Source organism: Anastrepha ludens, chromosome 5 (genome assembly GCF_028408465.1).
Source record: "Anastrepha ludens isolate Willacy chromosome 5, idAnaLude1.1, whole genome shotgun sequence".
NCBI lineage: Eukaryota > Metazoa > Arthropoda > Insecta > Diptera > Tephritidae > Anastrepha > Anastrepha ludens.
The window spans coordinates 3,724,201-3,747,121 of NC_071501.1; the positions used below are offsets into that span (position 1 = coordinate 3,724,201).

Sequence of the window (22,921 nt, forward strand, 5' to 3'; positions counted from 1 at the left end):
CAAAAGGCGAATTCCGCTACTACAAAGTAACTTAATTAATCAACCTCTCCTCTCTAGCAACTGGCATTCACCCAAAACGGAAAAAGTGTACAGAAAGATTTTTCTCTTCTCATCAAAATCAGCTCATATGCTCCACTTGCCACTTTACATTCCATTTCACTTTAGCCGCACTCTATCTGGGCGGCAGCGCTTCACTTTTCGTGCAACAAATTGCCCCTATTTCTTTATCCTCTGCAAATCCCAGTCGCTCTTCTCCGTCCAACCTTTAGCTTTGTGCTGCTGCTATTCTTTGCGCCGGGCCATCTCCATACTTTCAGCTCTGCAAACACGCGATTTTCCACATATATTTTTAATTGCGTAAATTAAATTTTCAGCCGACTTTCATGCCCATATTAAGAGATCTGCCACACGGCCTCCCAACGGCCAACGGTCAGCGCAGTTTTTTTCCTTTTGACTATATTTTCTGTGCTACCCTGTATTCCTTTATTGGCGTTTTCACGCTTCGCTTTCAACGCCTCATTCACTGTTTTATTCTTGCGAAAGGTAAATGTATAAAATTTATGAGTCCTGTTTTATCAGCACTTCCTCCGCTGACTTCCCTTCTCTTCTTCTGGCCATCTGAGATTTACAACTCAGTCTCTGCTCACCGCATTAACGCTCACATGGCCCTGTTGGGTCTTTACTGGGTCGTGCCTAGGTCGTCCATATCGAGTGGTTGGTCGTGTTGCTTCCACTGCTGCCGCTGTCGGTCTGTAATCCAGCTGGGCGTTGCATTTCCCTTGCTGTTAAGTGGCATAACCTGATGTGCAATTGTAGGCAAATGTGTGTGTGTGTGTGTATGTGTGTAGCTGGGTAAATTATGTGTATATTGCTTTCGCTTAACTCTAGGCAAATTGTGTCAGTTTACACAGGCACACATACATACGCGCCTGCAGATATGCCTGATCCACTGTGTAAATGTGCAATAAATGCATTTTGCGATTTTCTGAATTATTAAGTACGGCCATAATGAATGCAAATGAGAGAAAACATACTCGAAAATCGTTGGCATGTAAATTATGAATCGCCATCATTTTTGCACTTTAGTAAGCCAAACAAAAAGCGTGTAAAGTTTTGCGGCATGAGGAAGTAGTTTGGGGGTGAAGTGAATGGTAAGCTCAGTTTTCACGCTAATGATGATGAGACGTTTTTAATTCGTTTATTTTTTTAATAGCTTTAACGCTAAATGTGAAAAATGTGACGCTTGAAAAACACAATCATCAAAACTCCATAAAATTTTTCGATAACTAAGTACGCAAACTCCCGAGAATTTGATTACCGTTTTGTCCTTAATACACTCTCTAATTTGTTCAAATGGCCTTCGTCACTTGTAAATCAATATTTTTCCTGCAAAAGTGTCCTGAGTGGGCTATATCTCCTCCATGATGTCCTGTTGTATTTTTTTGTCTTAGTGATGAGCTTATTGAGAGCTTATTTTTTCCCATAGTTTGCCTTCCTTAGCTGGCGATATTTCAGAGGTTGATAAACCATTTTAACTGCGGTTTTATATTTGTAGTTGTATTTAGTTGGCAAGTAGTGCTGGTTAATACAAATTCCCTTTGCTCTCTTCAACGGCACCAGTCCTTGATTTTTTTTACTATACCTACGAGGGAGGGTATAGATTTAACTCTTTAACTAACTTTGGAGGGGAAAATCCACTGGATCAGCGAAATTTAGGTACTGAGCTTTGGCATTTCAATTGGTCCAATAAGGTGGACATTGTCGTAGATTTTTCTGAAACTGTTTTTTTGCAGGCTTAAAGTTTAACAAAAAGTAAAAAATTGAAGAAATTTTGAAAAAACATTTAATAATTTTGAGATTTATTTGATGTTAAAAATTATGGTGTAAATTAAAGAATATCTTTTTTTTTGTTTTTGATTTTTAGAAGAAAATACAAAATTAAAAAAATTTGTTTTGGGGACAATTTTCATTTTTTTGTTCAAAATGTTTAGCATTTTTTTCCATGTTTGAAAAAAAAACCTAACCCAGGTGCTTTTTCTAAAATTTAAATTTATTTAAAGCATGTTTTATCGTTTGTAAACACAAAAACTTGTTTGCAATGTTAAAAAGAATCTCCGATATTTTATTTTAAAAAGTTTGGTACCAAAATTTTCAACACTGACAAAATCTCAAAATGACGAAAGTCGTTTTAACAGTCCCCGCCAAAAAAACTACTCAATTGTTACGTTTCAACTTTTTTTATGTTTTTCGACATAGTCTCCATTTAGGCTTATGCACTTCGCCCAACGCTGCTTTAATTTGTTTATCCCTGCCGAATAACAAAATTTGTTCCATAAAAAAAATAGACATTCGTTTCTGCACTCACCTCCTCCATAGAACAAAATCTTTTTCCCGCCATCCAAATAGGGGGACAGATGCAGTCCGAGGGATTCGAGGGAGCCAAGTTTTGAGAATAGGGGTAATGTGAATCGTGTTGAAGTCCTATTTCCATTAATTTTGCGACCATAACAACTGAGGGGTGAGCTGGTGTGTTGTCGTGGTGGAAAAGGGAAATCACTCGACTTACTCGATTCAAACGAATGTCAAACTCAAAGAAATAGATCGATCTGGCTGAAACTTGGTGTGTGTTCTTCTAAGAGATGCTGCTAATTAAACATAACCTCGATATTTGTCGGTAGGGCCATCTCTCTGACCTTGCACGAACTTTTCAAATGCCCGTCGTGTACATTTTTTTCCAAATTTTTTCAGCTTACTTTTTATTACACTAAAGCTTCGAATAAACCAATTTTCAGAAAAAAGACTATGCCCAAAGTACTTGGATCGCTTGACATGAAATCGCAAAAATGCAAAAAAAGTGATTGTGACGCTTGTTAATCATCCACCAAATTCATAATAGGTTCCATGAGTGAAATATTGCGGATCGTATGCATAAAGTGTTTCTTTTTATGTAAAAAGTCATTGATAAACGGTTTATTTCAAATATCCGTACAACAAATCTTTCAAATAAAATGAAAATAGAACAAATAAATAGCGTTCCATCTCGACTCCTTTTCATGGCTCAGTTTTTCATACCAACTCTAAGCAATTTATTAAGGGCAACAAAACAAGTTGTTGGGATCATAAAATTTGATGCTTCAATGCGCGATTCATGTTTTACAAAACTATTTGCCGTTGCTTACAAAGTCATAAAAACATATTGCTTACAACGCATACACATAAAATTGTTGACATGAAATTCCCCTATTAATAACTTTATATTGATATTGCAAAAAACAGCAGATAACTGCAAAAACAACAGCGCTGACATGGAATCTGCTTTAAAAATAAACAGAGGAAAACGAAACAGTCACACACACATATACATACACATACACATACACATACATACTCGCTTTGATATGAGAGCCAAAAGAAAACAGAAGAGATAGCAGCAGCGGCCAGTAAAAAAGCAGGATGGAGGGATGCGTAAGTGTGGCAGTGCACATAAGTATATGATGACACTTGTTAAAATAAAAAGATAACAGTAAACTAAATAAAAAGCATACATAAATACATAGATACAAATATAGCAAGCAATAAAATGTTTTATCAAAAGTGAAAAACCAATGACAACAACGAAGGACACAGCTTACATACTCGTTCAAGTACAGTGTGAGCCACTCGAAGAGCAACAATGGAACAATAAATTGTTGACAATTTCATTTAAAAAACAAAGGGAATAGATGCGAACCGCGGGGTGAGCGAAAAACAAGCAGACAAACAAACACTTTCGAATGTATGAAAGCTAACAAAGCTGGCTGAAGCGGTTGGCTGAAGAGGAAGCAAATAGTGGTTAAGGGGAAGGTAGAGGGTGAATCAATGGTCTTAGTTATTAGCAGAGAGGGGATGTGAGTAATAGATAAATAAATAAAGATTGCTATCTGTAACAAAATGAATTGAAATTAACGCCACAAATAGGATTATGCTCACAAGGATTTTATGTGTACTGACTGTTGAAACCACTTGTAATAAATATTATTTATTTTTGAAATAAGAAATGCAGATATGTACATACGAGCCCCGTATATACTCAAGAAGGCTCTCAACATGTGCGTCCTATCGTATGGCGCAGGAGCTTGGACGATGAGACTGCCCGACGAGGCGTCCCTTGGAGTGTTTGAGAGAAAGATTCTGCGGAAGATATTTGGACCATTGTACATTAGCAACGGCGAGTATCGCAGGTGATGGAACAATGGATTGTATGAGCTTTACGACGACATTGACACAGCGCAGCGAATAAAGAGCTGGTGCTAGCAGAGGAAGAGGAAAGCCTCTTCTGCGTTGGAAAAATCAGATGGAGAAGGTGTTGGCTTCACTGGGTATGTCCAACTGCTGCCAGTTTGTACGAGAAAGAAACGACTGGAGCGCTTTATCAAACTCGGCTAGAATCGCTTAAGCAACTTTAAGTGTTTGCATGCGTATTGTAGAAAAATATCAAGATGCACACCTTAAATTGGAAGAAGAGCTCTGCCAAACACCTAACCGAAATGTACGCGCCAAATATATATTTTATTTAATGCGTATTGAATTTTAAAATTTATGTTTGTTGTATTTTAAGTGCGGCCCCGGTAGTCTAGCGTTAGTGCCCTAGTCTGCCATCCCAGAGGTTGTGGGTTCGAATCCCACGCAAAGCACGGTCCTCGCACTTTTCCAAACCTACCTACTTTCCTAGTTTCTATAAAAAAAACAAATGAAAAACAAAATTAATTGCTCAACCCCAATAACCTTATCCTTTCAAGCCTTACACCAGCACAAAAAGTCAACGCATTACTTGCGTGTTGACTGCTAAAAAACCCAAAAAAAGAAAATAAAAGAAAAAGACACAGTTACACATTGCGTCAGTGGCGCCAGCAAGAGGAAGCGGCCAATCGCGGTGGTAGCGCAGACACACCAAATTTAGCTAAGTCCTCAACCATCTGTGTGATCCTGCTGCCAGAAATATTTTACACATAGATGGCGCTTTAAGCAGTAAGAGGGCGTTGTTCCTAAGCAACGACAGGTGGACATTCCCTCTACTTAGGACTGGTAGCGGGAGGCTAATCACCTACCCTGTCGGAAATCAAATAGATAAACGAAACCTACGCAAGACTGAGTCTTGTCGAGGCCCTATGCTCCCGAGTGGAGTGAACAAGGAAAAAAATAAGATTAATCGCATGGAGTTAAGGCGCAGAAGAACTCAAAACAATCTCCCCTGGTTTTACTGTCGCGCGTTATTCTTCGTACCTTTATGCTCAGTGGAGCAATAAAATTATAGTTTTATTGACAATGAGGATGCCGTTTAAGGATAAGTGTTAGTTTTTCATTACATACATTTTTATTAAAATCATAATCATTTTATTTCAGAGTCTCCAATAACAACGAAGAAACTTTAGTTCTGTGATTCGAAAATTTCAGATGATGAAAGGTAAACTAAAAGTAAACCAGAACTAAAAAAACTATGTAATACACATAGTTTTCTTACAAAATATTGTTTTCAGAAATTATCCAAGAAGAAAACTATATTTTACTAAGTCATCATTGGCCAACCGTGGATCAGCGGTGCCCCCACAGGGGCCAGGGCCAATAATCGGAATCAGTCACGCAGGAATCAAGAATTGGATCAACGATTATGTAGGAAATCTACATAAAGAGCGATGGTCCGGTCTGGAACGCTGCAGAACTGCAAAGTGTTTTGTGACAAGTCCGAACAGAAAACTGTCAAACTTTCTACAAAACTTAGAAGGAAAGACATTCGGTTGATGGTCGGCATCATTACAGGACACAACCCATGGGGTCAGCATATGACCACCATTGGAATCATTGAGGACCCAATGTGCCTGCCATACTTGGAGGAGGCGAATAGCACTGAGCACTTTCTCTGTGAGTGTCCTGCCTTTGCTAGAGCACGGCTACGAGTTTTGGGTTTCGATGTCATGAGAATGAGTAATATTCGTTCTCTAAAACTGGAGGATATTTACAGATTTGTCAAAGAATCTGGAAAATTCTCACTAATTTGTCTCTATCTCTGTCTCTATTCTTTCCTATCTCTTTCTCTGATACTTTTCTCGCTCCCTCCTTGACTATCTACCCCCTTTCCAGAGCTTTAAATACAATGGGCTCTTTAGCCTGAGTGTTTTAGGAGCCACCAAATCTCCTGGTGCTCCTTGGCTCGACCTTTTCAAATTTCATTTTCAAGTCATCATCAGCCTTAGTATAAGTGAAAATAAAAATATTTTTTTTAAATAATTTTGGCCCAGCGACAAAAAAGTTTTTTAAGAGTATTGATATAAATAAAAAATAGTAATTAATAATAGAAAAAGAAATAAATAAAATGCTAATTTATATAATTCAAGCACGTTTATTTAACATTTTCATCGGTAATAGCCACTGAGCCCCTGCATGTATGGAACTATCTCCGAAGTGACTGATGAAAGTGTGTACGTGTGATTTAATCCTTGCGAGCAGATTTTTCAAGGTCGGTTTCGGAAACCCATTGACCCATTGAATATCCAAGTTTGGCAGCTAGATGATTGAGGCCACTGGGTACTCCTTTCTTCGACAGCCCAGGGCAGTGCGCCAACCTAAATTCCAGCAATCTTTTCCATCACATCAACAGTTCTGGCTGGCTGTAGATATCTGCCTTTTGGAGGTCTCATAATGGTTTCAAAACGGCGCTTTGGTGCTACTTGAGGAGTGTCAGAATGGTATTTCAACCATTTCACATACCTTCTTGCAAGTGGTTGACGGTTCATCGGTCCGGGACTGGTCCCTGGTACTTACTTATATTGCGCGCGAGAAAAGTGTATGCAGATTTAATGCGTAACTCATACCCGAACCAAAAGTTGGAAATTATTCCATACTGCTCAGAACTACAGTTTTTCTTAAACTACACGTTTTCCATTGAATAGCATGTTTATAATGTGGAAAAGTCACAAGAAATTTAGAAAGTGTTAAATTCACTTGAGCGTAGTTACGTGCATTTGAGGTAATTAGTGGCTGCAGAGATTTTTTCGTTACATTTTGATTTCACGTCTGATTTTATTTTTCAAAATTATTATACAGAACAAAAAATTAATGCAGTATTAAAATAAAATTTCTTTGCTACTAACATCAATGCAGTTTCTGCCTTTTTCATAGCAAACCTCGCTGCCAGCCCCAACACTTAAACTTTCGCGCACTCCAAATGTGTTGTTCATAATTTCAACAGAGTTTCATTGACTTTGTTGTTGGTTGGAGGCCTTTAGGCGTGACCACTACTCTACGTGTTTGCTCCAGAAATTTTGTGTATATCGAAAAAAACAAATAAAATTAGAAACTACGCTTTTGCGTGGAATTGCTTTCAGAAGCATAAGAAATCTGTATTTTCCGGTGAAAGCGCAGCCAAAAAGCAAATTATTTTGTCGAACTAGCCATTGGTGTAATTCACTTGAAGGAAAATGAATAAAAAATAATTTAAAATTTAAAAAATAAACTAACGCAATTATTAGTTTCAAATAAGACCGCAATCGTGGGTGCCAACAGCGTCACTTGCAGCGGAAAGTTAAATTATGAATTTATGGAGGTGCGTGTGTGTGTGTTTCTTACTTTGACGTGTTTGAAGTGCTAGCCGTGGATTAGTGCGCGCTTATACTCTGAGGTAACTTTGCGCATATTTGCTGGAATTTCAAATCAAAAGTTAAAACATTATGCATGCATTGGTGTATGCACTCCACTTGCAACACGCCGAACTCTATAATAATAATAAGCAAAAAAAAACAAAAAAAATCTGCATAAATCCTAAAAAATCAGGAAAGCGTAAGTGTACTCGCACATTTGCGCACAAAACAAAGCAGCAAAAAATTGTACACTTCGGTTTTTGTTTTTTGAATTATCAACAAAACAAAAACCTCAACACGCTACGAAAAGTTGCAACGCACTTGCCATACTTTGCACGAGCCAATGTTGTGCACTTACTTTTAACCACACGCCGCCCCCGTTGCTCCGCCACTCCAGCACTTATTGGAGTCCCGTTCTGGCGTATTGTGCATATAATTTTTTCCTGCCACACCCACTCAAAGAACAAGCAACCGAGCATTGTGCCGCCCAATTCAGCGCAACGCGCTTTAGCTACAGTTGTTGTTGTATTGCAACTTTTCGCAACTTCTACTCCTTTTTTAAACTCGTTTCTTTGTTTGCTTTTTTTTGTTGACAACAACAAACACTTTTAAATGTATTTGCGTTGTTGTTGCTGCGGTCTTTCGCTTTCATTGTTGTAGTTGTATAAATTGTTGCTACTACTCCTGGTGTATTTGCGATTCTCATTGTGGCACGGCATTGCTATTATTGTAATTGTTATTGTTGTTGGCCGCTACTGTCGCTGGGAAGTATGTGTATGTGTGCATGTGCGTGTGCCTCTTTTAATTTTCAACGCTCAGAAATAGGTCAACTGTATGCAATACTGCAGCACCCAACAACACCAACAACAATAAAAACAATAGGGAATAGCAATGAGGCCAACCAACAACAACTACGACGACTACTATGTCTGTGTACGTGTGTGTGTGCATGCTGTAAGTATATATGCGAGGGAAAAACTGGGTAGTAGCTGAAAGTATCCCTGGGCGAACTGGGTGTGGTGTATCTGTGTATACACACACACACGTAGGTATATCCATATGTGACTGCAATATGTGTGTGTATGTGTTCAGCGAGTAGCATTTAAAAATGCAGAGTAAATTCAGGAATTTTAGCAACCCTTTGACTAAAGGAATCTTTAACTCCCAATATCAAAAAAATTCTCTGCCATTAAAGTGAATAAATTTTTCGTTTATTCATAAAATATTTTCATGCTGTTCATACATAAAATTCACGGCGTCATAAATTCGTTCTAACAGGATGACAAAATATCTTTAAGGATTATTCGTCTTTAGGCTTCTACTGAAATCAGAAAACAAAGTTTGGTGGCAATATTGAAGGCTTAGACATTGTGGTTAAAAAATCATTTTTGAAAAAAAAAACGGAACATATTTGGTAAAGAAGTTCTCTATGGACTGGCTGTTGCGGCCATATTGGTTGTTAGCGCATTTCAAATATTTTGTTTATTATTCAGTGACGAAAATATTAGAAGAGAGAAGGGATGAGAAGAAGAGGTAGAATAGCCACGAAGACTAATTACGGTTGTGTTAATCGTTTCATGCTATTAGTGAACTTCATCTGGGGCTAGTATCTAGGCTTGCTATATCTGCAGGCGAAGCAAAGAAGTGAGAATTTAGATGTCCCAATTTTAGAGAAGGTAGCTTGTTAGATCTCATTTTTGAGACAGGTGCCGCCAAAAGGACTCAAAGTAATGCCTCGTGGACAGTTAGTATTTAATATTAGAAACTCTCTCGATCTCCTACGATTCACCAGCGGCCGGAGGAATTTCGCGACCTTGCAAGCTTGTGTACTAGACCAGCTCTTCCCGAATTGACGCAAAGCTAACTCTTTCCGGAGCAAACCACGTGTAGTCAAGGGGATCCTCATTTCATGGGGAGCCTACCTCTTGGATGTCCTGTCTAGTTAGATTATATTCCCCCAATCAGTTAGATTATATTCCCCCATTGATCCAATGACTAATTTCTCCGAAGCGATTAATGCACCCCTGTTTATCGAGGCCAGAGCTTTACTTACCGCGTGGCTGGCGGAGTAAATATCTACTTCTCTGCCCGTAGTTACACAATTGAGCTACTTCTCTGATTGCAGCTACCTCTGATTGGAAATTTGATGGGGAGCTTCTCGCAGAATACTACTTCACAAACACTTCCATCCAACTTCGAGACATCCGTGAATTGGCTTACCGAGCCCTCGAACGCTGCATTCCTCCTACTCTTCCTTGAGAGAATGCGAATAGAGAATGTTCCGCTTGGATCGATCGAGGGTAATCAATCTCGAGGGTCATGAATTTGAAGTTTCTGTGGATACTCGGATGGTTTTAATTGAAGTGGAGCTTTTATTTCGAGCCTTTCAGTCTGATTGTGGCAGGTGTAGCGTCATTTAGCATTACGTCAAGCACTAGAGTTAGAATGGCTCGAAGTACCATACTGATTCCAATAAAATCATTTATATGATCTGCAGATTGTTTACTGATGCCCTCCTCCCGAGTGTTTCTTCCCAATCCTCTCTTTAATATTGGACTTCCTCGTTAGCTTTCTGTCTATTCAGTCCTTTTTTCTGCCAGAGAGCACTAGAAGATAATTTATTCAAATCTACTGTGAGAAAGACAAGTTCCGTCTTGAGTAAAGAGTTTCTAATACCTCACAGAAAATTTGCGTAAATCTCTTTAGACTCTTCCTTATCTACTTGCTTGCAGAGGGTATTCCAAAAATCCAGAGAGCTGTGAGGTGGTTACCATCTAGTTAGTTTAGTTGAGATCAGAAATCAGCCGAAATGTAGTGTAGTTAAGTAAGAAATGGGCTATTCACTTCATAAATCTAATGAGAGTTGGAGACATGAGAGCAGGAAAGTGAAACCAATATAGTGAAACCAATACGCCTGATACGGCCAGTGTGCCATGTATGGATTATTAACTGAGTGAACCTAAAAGCTTGCAGACTCCGAGTGAGGAGTTTTGCTCTTATTGGGAATGTTCTAACTGTGGTTGAGATTTTTACAGTGATGATGATCGTAGTGTGGACGCAGTGTGCGCAGAAGCTATTTCATAAGCTGGTTGAGAGGTGCGGATATGGAAGCGAGTCAAATGCGAACTGAGAACTGCATACTTTCAGGCAACTGAAATAATAAGTAAAACTCACCTAAACAAGAACTGCTTGCCTCTTTCATGTTTTTCTAGAAATTCCTAGCTTCATCAACAGTTACGTCTGTTTGCCTCGTGAAAGTAAGGTCCGTAGAAGCAAGGCAAGCAGTTTTGGGCGCTTTCACTCAAACACACTTATACACACAGACACTATATGGAAATTATCGCTGAAGCATGTACACTAATACACACTCATCCACATTCACTCGCAATTAAAATCATTGTTGCAGAAGAAGCATTTTTGCCACATTCCTTTGATCGTACTTTAAACCATTGTTGTTGAAGTTTTAGTGTCAGTAGCAAAGTTGCATTTGGTTGCACAACACAGTGTGGCAAGTCAAGGCTTCTTATATGTGGCACCAACTTCATAAAGGCAGGTTTGAAAGAAAAAGAACACAGAAAATTAGAATGCAACGAGTCGAACGATAAGCTCGCTGCCAGTCGGCGGCAGGAGGGGCAGTAGCTCAAGTACAACAAAATTCACGAGTATGCGATTTGAAGAAAATGCAAATAAGTAGGTAAAGGCTCAAAAGGCGCTGCAATGAGATTGTTGCGTATAAGAACAATGAAATACTTTAGTTTTTTAAATGTAAACAAAAGTGAAATTCTTTGCGCCATGCAGAAATTTTCCACTTGGCATTCGCTATAGTCACACACGCACACCCACACATGAATAAGATTTTGCTATGCTACAGCAATGCAAGTACTCTCCGGTGATACCCAATTGCGATTAGGGGGCGGGTGTGGAGGTCGGTTGCTGGCGCAGCAAGCGTTGTGTTGCAGTGCTCAGCGGGTGGCTGGAACGGAAGTAGTACGAAAAGTGGGTACATAAAATAATGTCTGCTTTGGGAGATGTGTGATAGTGCGCGCGTGTGGGAATGTGTGTTAGTGTTGCTTAAAGCTTGCAAACATCGCAATTGTTGCCATATTTTCCACAATTTTCATGTCCTTACATCCTCACTTTGCTCACTGCAGCCTTTTTGTCCTCATATAAGAATAAGAATTTTTCTTCACTTTGACCAAACTTGCCACACTTTGTTGCACATTATACGATACACACACTCATCCTCACTCACACAAATGCAATCGTACGAAGGGAGCTGATGAACCCTTGCCCGTCCATTCAAGCATGCAGCGTTTGTCGGCAGCGGCGTCGTCATTCATGCAACTGGTGGTTAATATTTAATACACAGTTATATGGTTGTGCTGCATACAACAGCTAACGTACTTACATTTGTGCGCACACATGCACGCGAATGCTTGGGTATTCCTATGAAGGTAGGGGGAAATTGTACAAATATTTTTATGCGCAATATATTTCCAATCTTTTTAGAGTTGAAAGTTTTTGTTGTTGCTGTATTGCACTTTGCAATTTTCTACTTATTTTCCCATGTCACACCGCACATACATATACATTGTATTTCTATTATTTCTGCTACACGTACCTCGCAGTCAAACGTACTAGTCCTTAACCTCTGCACCACCAGTTTACTTCAGAGGTTTTCTGCCCTAGTATTTTTATCTAAGCGAGTCCCAACGAAGTACTAATGCCAATCTCTCCATTATGAGTACACCACTGAACGAACTAGGCAGCCTCTCATTAAGGTAAAGTACCAGTTCAGGAACTGGCTCATAGTAGGCAAATAACTTCTAGTCCACTTCGTGTCGAAAATCCCTAGTTTCGGATTAGTTAGACAATTAAATAAAAATTCATAAATAAAAGTTTCAGAAATATTTTGTTATTGTAAAAGTTCAGTTGCTTAAACTTTTTTTAATTATTTTTATAAAATCTTCTAGTGAGTTCGCAATTTTCCCCAATCACCAAACAGAAGAAGCCAATCGTCCTAATTTTTTTCTGAGACGAAGCCAAAGACTGCAAAGCGGTTCGATTTAAAATATTTCAACGAGTTTTTTAACTTTAAATTTGTTTTGCACCTTTTTTATTTTAATTTTAAAAGTTGCTTGTTTCAAAATTTTATCATTTCTAAAATCAAACTCAAATAAAAATTTTAAAAACTGCGTATTGAAAGCAAAGCCACAATAAAAACAAAAACGAGTATCTGCTTTGCATGCACCTCTTTTTCATTGTCATTTCGCAACTAGTGCAATACTAGTCGCTCTCGAACTAGTATGACTTCCTCCATAAAATACCCGTTTATTAAGTAGTTTGTTAGCTGACTAGTTGGGATTTCCACTGCGGGGTGCTTATCTTTTATTTTCCATTCACATTTTCCGCACGCAATGTTTTACAATTTTCTATAATATTTATGAGTCACTCAGCATTTCTTATTTTACAAAAATACGAGCAGCTCTCTCCTCATAAATTATATTGTGAAAGTGAGTTTAGCAACAGGAGTGCAATGACTTGCACTTTGTACGATATTTTCCAAACCATAAATTATTGCTCGAAAACTGGCAGCTTGCAAATGAAGAAATATTTAAATTTGTTTATCAGAGAACTAAATAATAAATAACAGGAAATAGCAAATATACCCTTCATTTATTTTATTTTATTTATTTTTTTGTTACTTTTGTATTTTCGTTCTTTCCAGCGATCGGAAAATAAAACTCGTAGCACAAACTCTTTTAAAGGAGATGAAAGGGAAGATCAAATAAAAAAGATTAGATTATTTAGAACCAGCCAAGTGCTGTTGTGCAGTGAATGTGCTCTGAAAAAACGACTAAAATAGCTATATATAGCAGGAGGAATGGGCGATCGATATAATTTTTTGCATCGCAGTAATGCTTCTCGAACCTTGGTTAAAGTTGAAAGACTTTCAACCTCCCGAATGATTGCTAAAAGAACCTTGGTGGAGAAATTCCTAGCGCGTAGAAGTTTATTTAAAGGGTGATTTTTTAAGAACTATGGTCTTGGTCCAATTTTGGCATACTCTTCCCAATGTTTCGGCCGGTATCTCACATATAAATGCTTTAATGTTGTCTTGTTGGCTTGTCTGAATAGACATGAGCTTTAACATAGCCCCACAAAAACTAATCTAAAGGCGTTATATCGCACGATCTGGGTGGCCAATTAACAGGTCCCGAACGTGAAATAAAATGTTCACCGAACTCGCCTCTGAACAAGTCCATTGTTACGCGTGCTATGTGGCATGTGGCACCGTCTTGCTGAAATCACATGTCATGCAAGTCCACCTCTTGCATTTTGGGCAAACAAAAGTTGGATATCATTTCACGGTAGCGCTCACCATTCACAGTTACGTCACGATTCGCAGCATCTTTGAAGAAGTACCGTCCAATGATACCTCCAGCCCATAAACCGCACCAAACTGTGACCTTTTCGATAAAAAAGTGGAGCCCATTCACCAAAAATGCTGCGTTGCGGTAGGTCGTTCGGCTTCAATTCTTGCACCAGCTGTATTTTGAAAGGCTTCACACTTAAATCCTTTCGCAAAATTTTCTACGTGGATGTAAATTTGGTCCTAATTTATTCACAATAGCTCGAACAGCCGCTTCAGTGGGTCGATTAAACTGGACATAAAATGCAATAAGCGCGCGATAAACTTTAACAGAACACGCATTTTTATAATAAAAAACCAATGGTTTGCAAGCATTGTTCGTTTGTACGACGTTTCATGGTTAAATTATAGACCAAACTGAAGATGTTTGACAGTGAAACAAAACACGAAACGTGCGTCAGCTGTTTAAACCAACTGTTTGAAAAGATAGTAGCTAAAGAATCACCCGTTATATAGAATTTGACGTGTTTCTATCCTAGATATGCGCAAGGTTAGACAGTCACAAAAACAAATTGATCTCAGACAGCAGAAAGGAATTGAAGCAATCCCCGGTCTCACTGCTTGGACACCCAGCGAACAATGTAAGGTAAGGATACCTACAAAATTCGAGACCTGCGGTTTTGTTAGCCTTAGAAGTTTCCTCGAGCACCCCCGAACTACCCGTGAATAGATGGATGCACAAATAGCGTTTCATAAATGGCGCAAAACTTCACTGGCCGTAGTGGTACTGCAGAATTTATTGAATTTTCTCATTTCTTAGATTGACGCCGAACGGTGTTTCGATTTTATAAAGTTAGGTGGAAAATTATTCGACTCTTCCTCTTATAGCCAATACCCGCTAAAATTGAGTTAGAAAATGGTTTGTAGCCGCTCTGGCTTATAAAAATCGCTATTGACCACAGTGGTACTTAATTTTTTTTAATACAGGGAGAACGATATGAAGTGTTACCAACTTCACACTGCTTGTATCTGTAAAACAGCTCATGACATCAACGGCAAAATTGTTCTAATGACAGTTCAATATATTGTTTATAAGCCATCAAAAGCATTTGCGTCTCAGTTTTGTTGAATTTTTTTTTTCTATGATGGAATTCAAACGTAATAGTGTGATTGCGTTTTTTGCGTGATTGGATGGAAAATCACAACCAGCCATTATTCGTGAGCTCAGTCACGTCAAAGTGAATAAAATGTTTGTGTATCGCGCTATAAAACGTTTCAATGATACTGGTAGCAGGGCAAAACGCTATGGAGGTGGACCAAAACAAACCGCAACATCGCCAGAAATGGTTCGGAAAGTGAAGGCTCGACTTGAACGAAATCCACGTCGAAGTGGAAGAAAAATGGCCAAAGAACTGAAAATATCGCAAGACAGCATTCGACGCATATTGAAAAATGAGCTCAAGTTCAAGGCTTACAAGTTCGCCAGACGCCATCTGTTCCATTTTGGAGAGGAATTTTAATTTTTTTTTAATTTTTACTTTTTTCTCTTTAAACTAAACAGATTTTTTCTATCAACTGCCACCCAGACTCTTTTCCACCAAACTTCATATAGTCAAAACACTGTGTGTTGTAGCTCAGAATTGGCCGCACCGAACGCACAACTGCTAAAAAACTTCTTTGAAACATAGTGACAACTTAAGACTGCCATTAGCATTGAGGTAGTAAATGCGATATATGTCTCTATCTAACGCAAAATGATCGCATCTCTTTATTTTATCTATTATTTATTGAACTAAATTTATTAAAGCATAAAACATTGACTTTGTCATTACCTCATCAGAGGCGATCATTACTGAAATATTATCTAAAAATTCGAAATCTGTCTGTCCATTAAGAGCCGATTTGTGAGGCACAAGTCCACAGCTTATTTGAACTTTCACAAATACGTCTGAGTTAACGACTTAAATTCAAATTAAATTCCAAGCGAATTAACAAAAAATACACATACACACATGCGCTCATCCCGACCAAACACAAACACGTATTTTAATCCACCACAAAAACATATCCTTAAAAGCGTAGATTCCCGGCGACCTACGGCACTAATCCTTTGAAAGGCGGTTAGCGCACTTCGCCAAGGACCACTCCGCACCAGCACTCACATGTAGCCAGCTATAAATGCATGAAATATGAGCGAACTATGCGGAATGCCGGATGAATGAGTGCATGCCACAAAAGGCGGATGTGAGTGGCCACACGAGCACAAGTATCGCCAGCCCAAAATGAGTGAGCGCGCGGGTGCATGCCGGCGCAAACATTTTTGGCACTATGCCGCCAAGTGCATTCAAATGCAGCGAAGTGTGACTGGCCATATTAGTGGGAGAATACATTTTCTTTGCTACTTATACGCAAGCGATAGCAGCTCACTGAGTTCTGAGATTTATTTGTTGTAGGTTTTTTCTAAAGCACAGCTGCTTGCCTTTAATCCTATTACCAGCTGATATAGTGAAGCGACTCGCAAGTGGAGCTGTGCAGTTTTTGGCAACAAAAGGAAAAAAAAGCAAAGGAAAAAAAAATACCTTAATAACATAGCTGTGCATCGAAATGAGCCAAACAGCCGCCGTAGAAATAGGGTTAAAGCGAAGGGGTAGGGGTGCCACTAGGAATTTAATTGTAAGTACTACCGGCATGTCCAAGCAAACACTTCCACACACGCAACAGTCTGCTTTTACAGAAAATAAAAATTGAAATAAAAACTCTACGCCCGCATGTGCGCTAAAGCAAGCGGTCATGCAACTTTTTGTTGCAGCCACTAGCATTCCGACACTCTGCGACCCGCCTAACACCCTCAACCTAACTTACATTAAGTGCAACTGCAAGGAGCTGCAGGAAATATCAGATATGCTTTTGGCGCCTGCTTTTTTATGGTCTCGCATATTTTTGTAATTTTTCTCACTCCCCCTGCTTCTGCACTTTCAAAATACTTTATTAGTTGCAAGATTGTGCATGTAAATGAAAAGATTACCAATGCTCTTTATACCGTAAGTATGTGTGTATTTGCTTGTGCTTATGCATGGATATGTTTCAATGGATTTGAGTGTTGCTCATTTTGTCCCACAACTGAGATGTAGTTATCTAATGCAAATTTTCATATTTTCGCATTTCCCTGCAGTCCTTTGACATGGCGTGTTGGAAGCATAAGCAAACTGCCTTGGAAATTTATGCACTTTTCACTGAGGCAAGGAAGGAAAAAATAATGTAAGAAAGTAATAGTTTTGCTGCGAACAGTAAGGAAAGTAAAGAAAGTGTTAAGGAGTCAATGCAAATTTGTGTGCTTGTAGTGGGAGTTTGATAAATTGGTCAGAAAAGTAGTTAGATCTTTTGAAGCGTGCGATGTCGCAAGAAATGAGCGATGAACTTCTCGGATGCTCTTGGACAGGACAAGCAATGTAGGACACTAATTTTGAAGTTCGAAAAAGTGCAAAACTAAAAGCTGTGCTGCTTTCATTTGAATAAAGCGTTTGAAAAGAAGATTTTGCATATAAAACCCCTAAAATGTCTGCTAAATACAAGTCCCGTGGAGCTGGTTCTTCTGACGAAGTTGTCAATAGTATTCGCGCATTGCACTTCAGACTTTTGTTTTAATAAATATTATATCCAAATGTCAAGTTTTTTTCTGCATTTGATTTGACATTTTTCAATTTTGGACTAATTCAATTTGAACCATGGGAAGATACACAACCGAGCAACGCGTTAAAGTTATTCAGTCTTATTATGAAAACGGGCGTTCAAGTCAAAATGCATATCGCGCACTTCATCTTCAGGGATGAGGCACATTTTCACCTCAGAGGATTCGTCAATACGCAGAATTGCCGCATTTGGGCGAATGATAATTCAAGAGTGATTGCCGAAAAACCAATGCACCCACAAAGAGTGAATGTTTGGTGCGGTTTATGGGCCGGCGGCATCATTGGGCCGTATTTTTTCCAAAATGAGACCGGTCAGGCAGTTACTGTGAAAAGTGTTCGCTATCGTAAGATGATAACGAACTTTTCATGGCCCGAATTGGAAGATATGGATGTGGACGATAAGTGGTTTCAACAGGGCGGTGCCACTTGTCACACAGCTAACGAAACAATGGCTCTTTTGCGCGAAAAATTTGATGGCCGAATAATCTGACGTTGCGGCGATGTCAATTGGACGCCAAGATCATGTGATTTGACACCGTTGGACTTCTTTTTTTTGGGTTATTTGAAAGAAAAGGTGTACACCGATAAGCCAGCAACAATTCAAGAGCTAAAAGATGAGATAATTCGACACATTAACGGGATAGAACCTCAATTATGCCTCAGCGTCATCGAAAATTTGGACCATCGGATGGAGGTGTGCCGCCGAGGCCGCGGCGGCCATTTGGCCAATGTTTTGTTCTGTAAATAATTGAGCTATACCAGTATTATCATAATAAAAAGAAATGACAATAAGTTCCTAAAAAAATTGTATTTAATTCAAAATCAACACCAACCCTTGAAACTTAACCACCCTTTATTTTTAAATTATTATCAATTGGGACAACACAATTTCAGCAATGGCGTTCCAAGTTCCATTTTTTACCTCATACAATGTTTTAGATTTTTGGGATACCTTTTACTCAAAAGTCTCGTCGGCAAGAAATTTAACTGTTTAACGATTCCGTACCAAGTTATCCAAGTATTTTGGATAGGAGGTGTGTTCAAAAAGTATCGTGAATTTTGTGTTTTTTTTTCAAAAATTATTTGTTTATTCATTAATATCTATTTTGTCCCCTTCAAAGTAGTCCCCATGAGGTATTATGCACCTGTGCCAATGTTTTTTCCAATCTTCGAAGCACTTAAAAAATATTTTTTTTATCTTGTTCACCTCCTCCTTCGATGCCGTCTTTATCTCGTCAATCGTAGCATAGCGTCGTCCTCTCATAGGGCTCTTCAGTAAAAGTCACAGGGTGCCAGATCTGGGAAATACGGTGGCAGTGGCATCGTTAGTGTGTTGTTTTTGGCTAAAAAGTCGCGCATAAGCAACGACGTGTGAGCAGGGGCGTTATCGTGATGCAGGAGCCAATTTTTGTTCTTCCACAAATCCGGGCGTTTCTGGCGGATTGCTTCGCACAGGTAATATTCCTTATTAACCGTTTTATCCTGTGGCAAGAACTCATGATGCACACCGCCCCTGCAATCGAAGAAAACGGTAAGCAAGACTTTTACATTCGACCGAACTTGGCGCGCTTTTTTCGGTCTTGGTTCGTGCAGCAGCTCCCATTGAGGTGATTGAGCTTTGGTTTCCTCGTCATAACCATAAACCTACGATTCGTTACCAGTTATGACCCTCTGGAGCAAATTTGGGTCGTCGCGGACAGAGTCCAACATCTCATTGGCAATGTTCATGCGATGCTGCTCTTTGTCGAAATTAAGCAGTTTTGGTACGAATTTTGCGGCGACTCGTCTCAGGCCCAAATCATTGAAAAAAATCGAATGGCGAATCAGCCACTTCTCCAACGGTGATTCGACGATTGGCCAATACCATTTTCTTCATTTCATCAATTTTTTCGTCTGATACTTTTTGAACACACCTGTTCAAAATAATTTTTGTCCCAATAACTAAAAAAAGAATAAAATATTATTTCAAAAATATCAATTTAAAAACATGTTTTATACTAAAAAATTAAAAAAAAAAATGTTGAATGTTAAAGAGCTCTTTCCAAAAATTTTCAATATGGAACAAAAATCAAAATTATAAGATTTTTTCCAAATTTTTAAGTTTATTTCTTATAATGGGCAAGTCTAGAAATATAAAAATTTTCAGCATAAACTTAAAAAAGAATAGGATGCTTTTTAACAATTTTATGCCGAAACTATATTTTAATTTATAAATTAAAAAAAAATGTTTTTAATGTGAAAAGAAATAACCAAATTGCATCGAATATTTTTAATTTTGAAAAATTGGCGAATTTGAACCGTTCAGTGACCCTAAAAGCCATCTGGGGAAGACTTTCCATTTTATTCAATAAATTAAAAAAACTCGTGAGCCATCTTGGATCCACTATTTTTTTTGTTTCAATTTTTTAACACACGTAATTTGAAAAATATCTTTCCATGAGCAAATTTCTTATTTTCATTAGAAACATTTTTTTTTAAACATAATCTCTTCTGGGTGCAGAACCTCTTCAGACATCTGGGCTCTCACGATTTTGCTACAGTTGCGGATATAGCAGGTTTAAATATCGCATACCTGGTGAATTTCATCAGTAGCTTGAAGTAGTTAATAAAAACGGAATGAGCCGCTGTTGCCTCAATAGCCAGAGTACTAAAATTCTAAGCTCCTGCTTCCTTATTTTTCTAACTGCTTGGTGCTTTTCTCTTTGATTTTCCTCTGCATGTTGTCACAATGGACGAATTTTGATTCTTTGTCCAGCCATTCATTCCATTCCATCCTGACTAGGGAAGGCTCACTTGTCGTTGTCAACATTTTTACCTAGCCACGTAAGTGAATTTTTCTTGTGCTGAAATTTTTTTTCGAAAATTCTTCAAATCCATGTGAAGTTCAAATATTTCCTCGCTGCCAGTCAAGTTTCAGTTGATTTTCTAGTTTCAGATAAAATATGCGATATTCTAAGCGAATATTTTCTAAATTTTTCATATTCCGCGATTAATTTACATCTGCAAATAAAATTGTTTCCAACTCACCTAATGCTGACGGCCAACATTTCTCACACTTTGCTGCTCAATTCATAGCGCAAGCACAATATTACACTCGTATGCATACATTTGCATATGAAAGGCTCCACTGTGTGTGTGTGTATGCGCGACCAGGTAGTGTAATAATTCATGCGAAAGAGCGCAGTTTTACAATTTCCAAGCTGTAAATTTATTCGCATACTTTTCGGCGCATAATAATTTACGCATGAGTTAATATGCATATGTTGAATGCCGGTCAACGACGCTGCGGGCATTGGCCTCCAATATGCCTCCACATATGCATATGCGTGAGTATGTTGGTACCTATTTCAGGCGAATGATTTGATACTGTGAGCTTTTATTTCGATTTTTTTGCGACTTTAAAATATAATCGCACTGCTGTTTTTTTTTAGTTTTTTGCTGTGCTTTTAATACACTGCACACGAGTTTTTCTGCAGTGGCTATTTTCGCTTTTATTATTATTACTTTTTCCATTTGTTGTTATTTTTGCGACTAGCCAAGCCAGTCGTGGTATATTAAGCCGCTGACCGCTAAGCATTACTCCTCGGGCACTGCGGTGAGTTTTTTCACTATTGTTTTTGCACTGGCGCGTGTTTATGCGCATTTTAGCCACACTGCAACCCGGCCAACTGGCGTTTATTGGCTAGATGCCACCACAATTTAGTTGCAGCCACTTTTTTGGTCTAATTTTATGTTGGCGAATAGATGTTTGCGTGTGTGGACGGACGTGTGTGAGTGTGTATCCACAAGCAGGCCACCAAGTGTTCGACGTTTCGACGACAGTGGCGGCAGTGGTGGCGGCGCTTTGGTTCGTTGACATTTTCAACATTTGCAGCATATTTGAACTGTAAACACAGACAATTAACTCGCACATTTTAGATGTTTTGTCGGACTTTGTGTTGTGTTGCTCATACGCACGGGTGGTCGTATTATTTTATGTGCATACATATGTATGCATCTACATATCCACATACAATGCAAATGTGAGGAAAAAAGTCTACTTTATTGCACGCCATGCCATGCGCTTTGGCCTTGTCGCTCTTTGTGGCCGATATGGCTGCTAACTTTGTTAGTTTATGTAGATTTTTTTTTTTTGAGAATTGAAAATTTTGTTAGGCCAATTTGTAAGCCACTATCGCACAAATAAAATACACACTTGCGCTCTATAAAAAAGATAAATATTTTGTGTATAGTTTTGAATATTTTGCTAATTAAATTTGATGCATTGTTTTTCTTCTCATTACAGGTAAGCGTGCGAATGTCGATTGACAAATAATTTAATCAAAATTTGAATTATCTAAATTAATGTTGGATGGTGAATTTCTGCGTCGCTTAATATGCAGATGTTTGAACAGAGTATGTAAGCATGTCTCATTAATGACTATATTGTGTATATATTTTAATTATGGCATAGATTTATAATAATTTATTCGGGTATATTTAAAAATAATTTTGAACATTTGCGGTTTGCACGAGTGATAATTAAAATTTAATAAAATAGAAAGTAAATATATTTTGGTTGTAGTGAATGACTGTAAACAGATTAAATTACAGGATTGGATATAAGCATTGTCACAGTTCAGATTGGCGGCTATTTTATTAGTGATCAAAAAATTCGGTTCTCATTTCTCAGCAAGTTTACAAAAAAGTGTAAAATTAAATCCGAAATTTTTTTGCTGATCACTTCAAAGTGTCCAAACGGGAGATAAAATGACCCAGCAATGTATAAAATAAGGGCATGAAGTTCACAAACCATTTCGGTAATAATAATTAGATGGAAAATTTCAGCGTAGTGTCTCTCTTCATGGCCAATCGGATAAAAAAAAATCTGTTAAATTAAAAAATTTACTTATTTTTTAGTATCAAAAATATTATATTCAAGTCGTTTGATTCTTCGTCCTTTGGTAGCTATCAACTCAAGTGGACAGAACTACTTCGCTAATTTTGCCTAAAGTTGTAGTCTTCTCGAATGCAACCAGCGTCTTCCTATATTTGTTAAACATTTTTCACATATCTATCAATTTTTCCACTGAGTAACCAAACGTTAAGAGTATAAAAAATATGAAAATGTTATTGGGTGTGCAACTAATTAAATTCGTATTTTTTAGTTAAAACACCATTTATTTAAGTATAAAAGGGAAAAAATATTTTATTCAAAATATTGTCCATCGAAAGCGACAACTTTTTCCCTTCTTTCAGGCAATTTA

The 22,921-nt window shown here is 38.2% G+C and overlaps 1 long non-coding RNA gene across 1 annotated transcript in view; it reads left to right on the forward strand.

The window, feature by feature from the left end:
• The window catches only part of LOC128863932 (uncharacterized), an 83,242-nt gene extending 61,210 nt beyond the window's left edge, over positions 1–22,032 (forward strand). The window contains exon 3 of the long non-coding RNA XR_008454636.1: positions 21,961–22,032. This is a non-coding gene — a long non-coding RNA (uncharacterized LOC128863932). The remainder of the gene's footprint in view (positions 1–21,960) is intronic.
• The last annotated feature ends 889 nt before the right edge of the window (positions 22,033–22,921 follow it).